Consider the following 12254-nt stretch of genomic DNA (forward strand, 5'->3'; position numbering starts at 1 on the left):
AGTTGATAGCGATCAAGGCATTAATTAAGAATAACCAAAGATATACCACAGGGGAGATAGTTGACATACTCAAAATATTCAAATCAAGTATTGAAAAGCATTTGTACCAGCTTGGTTATGTTAATCCTTTTGATGTTTGGGTTCCATATAAGTTAAGTAAGAAAAAACCTTCTTGACCATATTTCCTCATGTGATTCTATAATTAAATGTAACAAAAATGTTCTGTTTTTTTTTTTTTTTTTTAATTTGATGGGTGATGAAAGGTGGATACTCTACAGCAATGTGGAACAGAAGAGATTGTGGGACAAGTGAAATGAACCACTGCCAACCACACCAAAGACTTGACTTTATCCAAAAAAGGTGAGGCTGTGATGGTGGGATTAAAAGGGAGTCCTCTATTATGAGCTCCTTCTGGAAAACCAAATGAAAAATTCCAACAAGTCCTGCTTCTAATAAGACTAACTAAAGGCAGCACTCAATAAAAGTGAAAGTGAAAGTCGCTCAATTGTGTCCAACTCTTTGTGACCCCATGGATTATACATGGGACTATCCCATGGAATTCTCCAGGCAAGAATGCTAGAGTGGGTAGCCATTCCCTTCTCCAGGGGATCTTCCCACCCAGCGATTGAACCCAGGTCTCACACTGCAGGAGGGTTCTTTACCAGCTGAGTCACCAGGAAAGCCCAAGAATACTGGAGTGGGTAGCCTATCCCTTCTCTAGCAGATCTTTCCAACCTAAGAATTGAACTGCAGCCTCCTGCATTGCAGGTGAATTCTTTAGCAGCTGAGCTACCAGGGAAGCTCAACAAAAAGCATCCAGAATTAATCAAGAGAAAATACATAATCTTTCAAGATAATGCAAGATTGCATGTTTCTTTGATGACCAGACAAAAATTGTTATAGTTTGGACGGGGAGTTCTGATTCACCTGCTTAATTCACTTAGCTATTGCACCTTCAGATTTCCATTTATTTTGGTCTTTATAAAATTCTCTTAATGGAAAAAAATTCATTTCCCTGGAAGACTGTAAAAGGCACCTGAAAGAGTTCTTTGCTAAAAAAGATAAAAATCTTTGGGAATATGGAATTATGAAGTTGTCTGAAAAATGGTAGAAAGTAGTAGAACAAAATGGTGAATATGTTGTTCTATAAAGTTCTTGGTGAAAATGAAAAATGTGTCTTTTATTTTTACTTAAAAAAACCAAAGGAATTTTTTGGCCAACCCAATACAGAATTTAATCTCCTTAGCATTTTTTTTTTTAAACCAGAGCTCTAGTTTACCTTTAGTCTGCTCCAACAGATAAGAACTAAAATACATTAAACTATGGAAAAAGATAAAATCTATAAAATGACTTTTAAGTGATATACATAGACACAGTATTTATATCCTGATTTTAAATTGAATTTAATTTCATTTAATAATACCTCAAAAAGATTTTGCAAGTACAATTGAGAAGCATGATCAGTCTCTGTGCATATTATTTTTCTTTTAAGTCAAAGATTTGGGTTTAACAATGGTCTATTTACAGCCTTAGAAATTTGACCATCACTAGGATTGTAATGAAATTGAAAAGAAAGGTTAAAATTTGGTGAAACTTTCCACTTGTTTTCCCCATTTCTCCTTGACTTGCAAAAGATGAAAATTTCAAGTGAAAGAAATGAATGACTAATAGCTAAAGATATTCAGAAATATTATCAACACCTACTCTTGGTATAAATTAAACTGTAATAGTCTCAAGCCTGTTTTTTTTTTGTCTTAAATGATGTGTGTATGTGCCTTGGTGACAGTATTAATAGGGACAGTCTTTCAGTTCTGATTCTGGTTGCATTTCAGGAAAGTAGAGACTAAATTGTCTAAGTATAGCATTGAAAGGTGGAAACTCAATTTCATTGTAAGGTGTGTCCTTCATAGCAAATAGGACGAAATTATCATCCACTCTCATAAAACAATACAATGAACATTTTGAGGGTTTATGAGGATGGTGGTATCAACTCTTATGCTTGCTTCCATCTTTCATTGGCTCTGCAATTGATTGCCTTTTGCTGAAGTTCTGGGGGTTCACAGGTAGCTCAGTGGTACAGAATACATCTGCCAATGCTGGAGACATAAGAAAATAGCTGGTTTGATCCCTGGGTAGAGAAGAACCCCTGGAGGAGGGCATGGAAGCCCACTCCCATATTCTTGCCTGAAGGATCCTATGGACAGAGAAGACAGGCGGGCTATAGTCCAAAGGGTTGCAAAGAGTCAGACACAACTGATGCAACTTGGCATGCACGCACATGCACAGTTGTTCTGATGGTTGTCCATAATTCCAAGTTTATCCCTTTATCAGGACCTTATACTTAAAGGTTGAAACTAGACATATATCATTAAACAGTCAGATAGTAGCGAAAGCAAAAATGAGGGAGGGATGCAAAAAAGTACTTAAAATGTTGGTCAGTAGCATTGGTTTGGAATAGCTATAGAGATCATCAAGGAAGGCAGAGATCCTTATAGTGACCTTGGGTAGAATTTGAATCAGTAGAGAGAATTCCATGTGGGGCTGAGGAGGGAACAGACGTGAATATTTATTTCCCTGTAGAGGTGCTGTTGGTGTGTTAGGAGATGATGAGAGTGGAGAGGTGAAGCCATAATATGCTGCCCTTGTAGGACTGCCTAAGCCTCCTGGACTCCATCTTACGGTCTTCAACTACCTGAAGGCCTCCACTGTCCTTGAAGTCTGTACCTTAAAGCTTATAGGATCTTAAGCAATTGCTTAACTACTTCTGGAGCTTCGCTAGTGGCTTGGATGGTAAAGAATCTGTCTGTGATGCATGAGGCCCAGGTCTGACCCGTGGGTCAGGAAGATCCCCTGGAGAAGGGGATGGCTACCCATTCCAGTATTCTTGGGGCTTCTCTGGTGGCTCAGATGGCTATACTTACCAGGGCCTTTATGCCCCACATCTGTGATTTGGCATTTCTACCAGATTATAAAACAACTTAAGTTATAAAAAAAAAAAAAATTTCATTCTGGAAGTTAATGGTAAAATCTGGGAGCTTATTTTCCTGAAAAGTCAAAAATAGTTTTTAGTGTTCTTTGTCTATAAATAGTAACATTAACACAATATGTTGTTTTAAAATATATTATCTCATTTGATTCTCAACATGACCTTCTGAGGCAGGCAGGGCAAATATTAGTGTCTCTGGGAGTAAAAAGCCTCTTGATGAAAGTGCAAGAGGAGAGTGAAAAGTTGGCTTAAAGGTCAACATTCAGAAAACTAAGATCATGGTATCTGGTCCCATGAGAAATAGATGGGGAGACAGTGGAAAAAGTGTCAGACTTTACTTTTTTGGGCTCCAAAATCACTGCAGATGGTGATTGCGGCCATGAAATTAAAAGATGGTTACTCCTTGGAAGGAAAGTTATGACCAACCTAGATAGCATATTAAAAAGCAGAGACATTACTTTGCCAACAAAGATCCGTCTGGTCAAGGCAATGGTTTTTCTAGTGGTCATGTATGGATATGAGAGTTGGACGGTGAAGAAAGCTGAGCGCTGAAAAATTGATGCTTTTGAACTTGATGTTGGAGAAGACTCTTGAGAGTTCCTTGGACTGCAAGGAGATCCAACCAGTCCATCCTAAAGGAGATCAGTCCTGGGTGTTCATTGCAAGACCTGATGCTGAAGCCGAAACTCCAATATTTTGGCCACCTCATGTGAAGAGTTGACTCACTGGAAAAGACCCTGATGCTGGGACAGATTGAGGACAGGAGAAGAATGGGACAACAGAGGATGAGATGGTTGGATGGCAATACCGACTCGATGGACATGGGTTTGAGTAAACTCTGGGAGTTGGTGATGGACAAGGAGGCCTGACATGCTGCGATTCATGGGATCACAAAGAGTTGGGTGCGACTGAGTGACTGAACTGAACTGAACTGGGAGTAAATGAAAATCCAGAATTACCAAGCAACTGTAGGGAAGAGTGGAAAAAGGACTCATGATTCCTAATTGTGAGTGTCAGTTGCTTCTACGAGTGGTCTGTTAGTTGTATGTTATATGTAGCTCTGTCAGTTTGAGCCATACATATGCTTTCCTTCATCACAGAACTGGGATTATGTTTACTTCCTGGATTTTAAGGATTGCAGAAAAATAAATACATGATTAACATAAATGTAATAGTGTAATTCTCTCTATATGGGTCTCCATATTATAACTGTTTTCCCAAATAATCTTTGAAAGAGAACCCTAAAGAAAAGTTTCTTGAAGCAAGTAAATTTTTTCAGAAAATAGAAAGGAAAGATTTTTTTTGAAAAGCTGTCATAGATACCAAGACATCAGAAAGAGGCTTCAGAATAAGGAGTGCTACAAGTCAAGCAATTTGAAGATACAAATCCAATTTTAGAAAATGTTCTTACCTAAGATTAAAAAGGCATTTGCAAGGTAAGAAATATTTTGCAAAAGTCTTGTCCATTGTTTAATGTTGTACTTGGTTCAGGGAGGAAATGGTTGTTTCATCTCATGGTTAACCTCACATATAACAGACTAGAATGTCATCTAAAGTAGTGTGATATAAAGGGTCTTCTCCCCTCAGTAGGAAGAGATATCCATAAAAATATACACAGACATATAAGCAGTTAATTTCTGACTGCTTGTCTATCATTTGTCTAGCTGTCTGTATCTGTCTGTCTATCTACTTACTTTTTCATCTTCACATATCTCTTTTGCACTGAAACTATCCATAAAAAATCCATAAAAGCCAGTGCCAGAGAGTTGGCATTTTAGATTTAAAAGTTATTTAAGTACATGTATATATGTGTAAATATTCAAAATATTCTTGGTATTAATATTATATCTTTTGTATTTGTTCAGGCATTGCTATAAGCAGAAGAAGTTAAGTGGTACTAAAGCCACTGCATTTGAAAGGAGGTGGATAGAGATTTTTATGGCATTTGATGAGGGTCATGGTAGGTGTGTGGATCACAACAAACTGTGAAAGGTTCTTGAAGAGATAGGAATACCAGACAACCTTACTTGTCTCATGAGAAACCTATATTTGGGTCAAAAAGCAACAATTAAAACCAGACATGAAACAACAGACTGGCTCAAAATTGGGAAAGGAATATGTCAATATTGTCACCCTGCTTATATAATTGACCTGTAGAGCACATCAGGCAAAATGCTGGCCTGGATGAATCACAAGCTGGAATCAAGATTGCTGGGAGAAATATGATACCACTCTAATGAGAGAAAATTAAGAGGAACTAAAGAACCTCTTGATAAAGGTGAAAGATGAGAGTGAAAAAGCTGACTTGAAATTCAACATTCAAAAAAGTAAGATTATATTATCTGGTTCCATCATCTGTGGAGAAGGAAATGGCAACCCACTCCAGTATTGTTGCCTGGAGAATTCCATGGACAGGGGAACCTGGCAGGCTGCAGTCTATGGGGTCCCAGAGAATTGGACACGACTGAGTGACTATCACTCACTCCCATGGAAAATAGAAGGGGAAAAAGTGGAAGCAATGACACATTTTATTTTTTTGGGCTCCAAAGTCACCGTGGAAGGTGACTACAGCCATGAAATTGAAAGACGCTTGCTCTTTGGAAGAAAAGCTACGACAAACCTAGATAGCATATTAAAAAGCAGAGACATCACTTTGCTGACAAAGGTCCATATAGTCAAAGCTATGATTTTTTCCAGTAGTCATGTATGGGTGTGAGAGTTGGACCATAAAGAAGGCTGAGTGCTGAAGAATTGATGCTTTTGAATCATGGTGTTGGAGAAGACTCTTGAGAGTACCTTGAACTGCAAGGAGATTAAACCAGTCAATACTAAAGGAAATCAACCCTGAATACTCATTGGTAAGACAGATGCTGAAGCTGAAGCTCTAATTCTTCGGCCACCTGATGCAAAAAACCAACTCATTGGAAAAGACCCCGATGCTGAGAAAGATTGAGGACAGGAGGAGAAGCGAGTGACAGAAGATGAAACAGATAGCATCACCAATTCAATGGACACAAATCTGAGCAAGCTTTGGGATACAGTGAGGACAGGGAAGTCTGACATGCTGCAGTCCATGGAGTTGAAAAGAGTCAGACAGGGCTTAGCAACTGAAAAACAACAAAATGGTAGGGGTGTGTGTGTGTGCATGTGATTAAACCACATGGACAACTGGAGAGTAGCCTGGAAGTGCTGTTGGGGAAGAAAGAGAAAAATGGAAGAGCTGGAAAGAAAGTAATTTAATTTCATCTTTTCATTAGGATTTGTTAAGATTATCTTTTCCTTAAGATTGGTACTGCTTCTAATGTCTTCCATAATGATGGTCCAACAGCCATTATTAATAACCAGGTCATTCTGGTGTAGTCCTGTATTGAATGACTAGATACTTGATGATCTTCAATTAATCAGACATACTTATGTATCATCCTTTCTATTTGTGATGGATGTTTAAATATAAACAAGATTTATCTAGCCTGAGAACTTAGCCACATCACTGTAAGTGGATGTGATTTGACTTAAGAAAAATATGGAGAGGTGTATTAATTACTGGAAAAAATGTAGGGCACCTTTGACTTTCTAGTCTTAGCCATAAGAAAATTTGAGGAAAGATATTGCTGTATGGGGAAATAGTGGAAACAGTGGCTGACTTTATTTTTGGGGTCTCTAAAATCACTGCAGATGGTGATTGCAGCCATGAAATTAAAAGACGCTTACTCCTTGGAAGGAAAGTTATGACCAACCCAGATAGCATATTTAAAAGCAGAGATTACTTTGCCAACAAAGGTCCATCTAGTCAAGGCTATGGTTTTTCCAGTGGTCATGTATGGATGTGAGAGTTGGACTACAAAGAAAGCTGAATGCCGAAGAATTGATGCTTTTGAACTGTGGTGTTGGAGAAGACTCTTGAGAGTCCCTTGGACTGCAAGGAGATCCAACCAGTCCATCCTAAAGGAGATCAGTCCTGAGTGTTCATCGGAAGGACTGATGTTGAAGCTGAAACTCCAATACTTTGGCCACCTGATGGCTAAGAGTTGACTCATTGGAAAAGACCCTAATGCTGGGAAGGATTGGGGGCAGGAGGAGAAGGGGACGACAGAAAATGAAATGTTTGGATGGCATCACCAACTTGATGGACATGAGTTTGAGTAAACTCCAGGAGTTGGTGATGGACAGGGAGGCCTGGTGTGCTGTGATTCATGGGGCCACAAGAAGCCAGACACGACTGAGCGACTGAACTGAACTGAACTGATTGCTGTTTGATGAAAGAGATGATTTGTGGAGAAAGAACTGAAAGTTTTCTTCTTCTCCAGGATGATTATGGTCCTTAAGTGGTCTATAAATTTTACATTGTGTCTCCTGACACTAATAAAGGCAACTTCTTTAAGGATTTTGAGAGAAATATGTATTTTTATTTCCTATTTTGTCCCCTTAAGCTGGAACCTAGCAGAACTTTTTGCCTCTAATATTGCTCAATTTCACCTTAATATTACCCAAGTCCTATTTTAGCTCAGTTTTCTTCAGAGTTATACAGCTATTAGTCAATCAAAGTGCATTTGCTTTTCAGTTTCATACAGAGACACATGGAGCTAAATGCTTTTCTATCCTGAAAAATATGAGTTTCCAAAGATGTGAATGTGTTGTGAGGAGCTTGTCTTTGTTAGGTGAGATTTTTTGAGATCTCATAAAAAACATACTTTATTTGTGTATTGCTTTATAATTTTCACAAAATGATTGTCTTGTGTGGTGTCTCACTTTTCACTGGCATGAGAACTCTCTCACCTGAGAGTAATGACTTCTGTTTTACACCTGAGGACACTGAAAGTCAAAGAGGGCATGTGACATGATAGTCACTGAGCTGAAAAGTGCTGGGAGTCACAATGGGTCTTGTGGCTCCATGTCCAATGTTTTCTTGACAGACCTTTACTGGGTGATCCCCCCCACCAATGCTTGTCAAGAGTGTGGTGGTAAAATATTTCTCTTCAGGTAAACATACTAATGTGATTTGTAAAGTTTACAAATATTAGAAAGTAAAATATTGCTCAGTGTTAAGAATTGGAATCAAAGAACCACTTCTTTCGGTTATAAAGGCAAAGTATGTTTTCTCCATGTCCAACTGAATCATACTGACAACAAGTTGTACTAAAAAGCAGCTTGGTACCCACGATTGCTGGGCTCAAATTTAGAGCCAAGAGCGTGAGGACTGAGATAGGGCTGGTGGAACTGAAAGTACCCTGGAGAGCCTGAAAGAATTATTATATAGATTGTGAGAAATTGGTCTGTGGGGATGATCACTCAGTTTACTCATTTTCTCCATTTTAGTCAATTATCAAGCAGAAAAGGAGAACATTTTCCTTGGAGTGATTTGTTTTCTTGTTAAATTTGTTTTCTTGTTAAATTTGCTATCTGCAATGTTTTAAATTTTAGTATGGTATCTGATAGTGGCTTGAGTGGAATTAGCCAATATTCTGGAGAGTTATTATTTATATAATATTGGTGGATTTCTAGTCCATGAAAATTATTGCTGTTGTTCAGTCTCTACATCATGTCTAACTCTGCAACTCCATGGACTGCAGCATGCCAGGCTTCCCTGTCCTTCACTATCTCCTGGAGTTTGCTCATACTCATGTCCATTCAGTTGATGATGCCCTCCAACTATCTCATTTGCTGTCACCCCCTTCTCTTCCTGTCTTCAGTCTTTCCCAGCATCGGGGATCTTTTCCAATGTGTTAGTTCTTTGCATCAATTATTGGTGACTTCAGTTAGTAATGATTTCTACCTCTAAATTCATAAATAAATCATAAAATATTATTGCTAAATAAATAAGGAATGATTTGTTATTAGGTAATTGTAAGTGCAAAAGTATGTCTCATGGAACTTTTTTTTTTGGTATCAGTTAAGGTTTTTTTTCATTAGAAAACTGGGAAAAGGATACATTTCAAATCTGATACATGGTTGAATGGATTACTTTTTCAGCTAGACAAAGACACAGAGCAAAACTTTGCACTTGACTATGTGATAAGAAACCAGCTCTCTTGCAGAAAAGAATAATTAAAGCTGCCAATGGGAGATCTTTCATTGAAAACGTTTCTTGATCTTCAAAAAATGAGACATGGGGGTCATTTTTGAAGGTTGTTAGTAGTAGCAGCAGCAGTAGCAGCAGTATTTAAACTCAGCTAAGATTGACAAACATCATCTTCTGGACTAAAATTTTCTCAGACTTTTCTGAGCTCTTCTCAGTTAAGCTCTGATTTTGGGCTTCCATGTCTGTCTTGGCCTTGTTAATTTTAGCAACAGTCCTGCTGTCAGTGCGGCCAGAATCCTCTACCTTTGCTATGAAGGTGCTGTGACGTGCTCAATCGCTTCAGCTATGTCTGGCTCTTTGTGACCTCACGGACTGTCTCCTGCCAGGCTCCTCTGTCCATGGGATTTCCCAGGCAAGAATACTGGAGTGTGTCACCATGGCCTCCTCCAGGGGATCTTCCCAACCTAGGGATTGAGCCTGACTCTCCTGTGTCTCCTGAATTGCAGGCAGATTCTTTTTTTGTTGTTTAGTTTTTATTTCATAATCATAAATTTAACTTTGAAATCCAGCTAAACTTGAAGAGGGGATAAGGAAAATATGGAACCCAAAAAACTAAAGTGAGAGCATAAAGATCATAGGATATTTCTAGCAGATGCAGGTGAAGGATCCTTTCCTGGGCCACAGAAGGAATGGTCTTGTGGTTAAGTAAGTTCAGTTCAGTTCAGTCACTTAGTCATGTCCGACTCTTTGCGACCCCATGGACTGCAGCGCACCAGGCCCCTCTCTATCACCAACTCCTGGAGTTTACCCAAACTCATGCTGACTGAGTCGGTGATGCCATTCAACCATCTCATCCTTTGTCATCTCCTTCTCTTCCTGCCTTCAATCTTTTCCAGCATCAGGGTCTTTTCAAATGAGTCAGTTCTTCACATCAGGTTAAGTAAAGCACAAGTCAAATTTATTAGATTTGTCCACATTTAGCAATGATCTTCTTGTTGGTCTTGTCATTACTGGACCCAAAGCACTCCACAGATTCCACAATATTCATGCCCTCTTTCATCTTGCCAAACACCACATGCTTGCCATCCAACCATTCAGTCTTGTCATTGCAGATGAAAAACTGGGAACCATTTGTGTTGGGGCCAGTGTTTGCCATGGACAAAATGTCAGGACCTATATGTTTCAGGATGGAATTCTTATCATCAGATTTCTTTCCATAGATGGACTTGCTACTGGTGTCATTCTGGCATGTGAAGTCACCACCCTGGCACATAAATCCTGGAATTATTCTGTGAAATTAGGAAATTCTATAACCAAATACTTTCTCTCCAGTGCTCAGAGCAGGAAAATTTTCTGCTGCGTTTGGAACTTTGTCTGCAAACAGCTTGAAGGAGATGAGGCCCAAGGGCTCACCATTGACAGCGATGTTGAAGAACAAGGTGGGGTTGACTGTGGGGTTGACCATGACCATGGACAGTGTGGGAGGCTCCGAGGTGGTGGAGTCTTCAAGGCCGCAGGCAGATGCTTTACCTCTGAACCACCAGGGAAACCCATCCCTTGATATCCGATCACTCTTAATATCCACTTAAGCTCCCCATCCTGTACCATCCCCAAGTGATGTGTGATCACCCTGGCCTGCCTTCAGCAAGAATCCTGCTAGGTTAGTTTAGCCAGAATCCCCCTGCTCCCATATTTCCCCTTAGTAATTTCCCATCCCCTAACTCTCATCCTGCTCCCTTTACATTCCTGGCTATTAATCCCCACTTTTCCCTGTTGTATTTGGTGTGGAGTCCAGTCTCTCTTCCCTGATGCAAAGCTCCTTGTCCTTATACCAGTCATGACACTTCCCCTTAATGAATTCTGCCTTATTGTTCTTTAACAAGTATCATGATATCATGAATTTATTTTCTTTAACAGATAAGCTATTTGATCATTAATCTGAGGCCAAACAGTGACTTTACTAGTAACGAATCTTAAATCACTGAGTTCAAGGAAAAGCAGAAACCAAATCAAGGAGGCTGGGGCCTTTTTGTAAGATTGGTAAAAAGTGTGACATCTAAGGATGTATCAGCTAATTGGAGAGAATAAAAGATCAGAATAAAGGTTTGGGTTTCCTTTGGTAGTAAGCAGTCACTGAAAGCTTTCTAGGGACATTAGAAGATTCTGGAATGATATATAAAACAGAATGTGAGGGGGAAAAAAATAGAGACAATTTGGAGACTTTGCCAGTGCTCCAAATGAAAACTCCCAAGAGTCTAAAGTAAGCTAGTGGTGGTGAGAATGTGGAGGATGAAATGGATGTTAGAGCTGTTATGAAGGCAGAATGACTATTGATTACATGTGGGCAACCAAGGGAGAGTGAGCTGTTAAGGGTGTGAAAATGTTTGCAGCTTAGGACTCAGGAGGATGGTGTCCCCATGAAGGAGGAAATGTATTTAGTTCAGTTAGAAATGTGGGGCTGACCTTGAGAGAAAAATAAGAGCTCTACATAGATAAAAAGGAATTATCAGCATCCAGCTGGTATTTCAAGTCATGAGCCTGGATCAAACTGGCAAAGGAGAAAACAGTTTGAGAGAAGAGAAGAAATCCATGGATTAATCCTTAAGAGATGTTCATATTGAAGTTGGTGTCAGGAGACAGAGTAACCACAAAGAGAGAGGGGGGAATGGGAGCTTAAGAGTCTATAGTGAATCAGTTGGAGGTTTCTATACAAGAAGGCTGTTAACACAATTGAGTGCTGTAGGGGAAGTTGAAAACGGGAAGAAGCCAGTGGGCTTGATGACTATGAGGTCTCTGATGGCTATGGGAGAACAATTTCAACACATCAGATGAGAATATACTTTGGAATATGGTAAATGAAAAGAAAAATATAGGAATTTGGTAGTGTATTTTATTTTTGGAAAGTTTGGCAGAAAAAGGAAGGAAGTAGATAAGACCGCACTTGAAGAAAAAGGTAAGGAAGGTACAGAAAGGTTGTTGTTTAAGAAGAGGGCATGTGCAGGTGTTTATAAACCATAGGGAAGAGTCCTTTGAGAGGATGTGATGTGAGAAGTAAGCAGTGGGAAGATTCTTCAAGAGCAAGTTCTCAGAGATGGTCAGGCCAGCTGGCATCCAGGGTATGATCGGAAGGATTATTATCCTTTCTTTTTTTCTCACTGAAATGGAAGGTAATAGAGAAGATTTGAGTCAGATAAGGGAATGTTGGGTTGTTTTTGCCTGATGATCTCAAACTTCACAGTGGTGTAGGAT

At 39.3% G+C, this 12254-nt stretch overlaps 1 pseudogene; it reads right to left on the reverse strand.

Moving 5' to 3' along the window:
* Window positions 1–9966: 9966 nt before the first annotated feature.
* Window positions 9967–10470, reverse strand: LOC136150772 (peptidyl-prolyl cis-trans isomerase A pseudogene; annotated as a pseudogene).
* Window positions 10471–12254: the final 1784 nt, after the last annotated feature.

The sequence above is a fragment of the Muntiacus reevesi genome, chromosome 19, assembly GCF_963930625.1.
Source record: "Muntiacus reevesi chromosome 19, mMunRee1.1, whole genome shotgun sequence".
In the NCBI taxonomy this organism is placed as follows: Eukaryota; Metazoa; Chordata; class Mammalia; order Artiodactyla; family Cervidae; genus Muntiacus; species Muntiacus reevesi.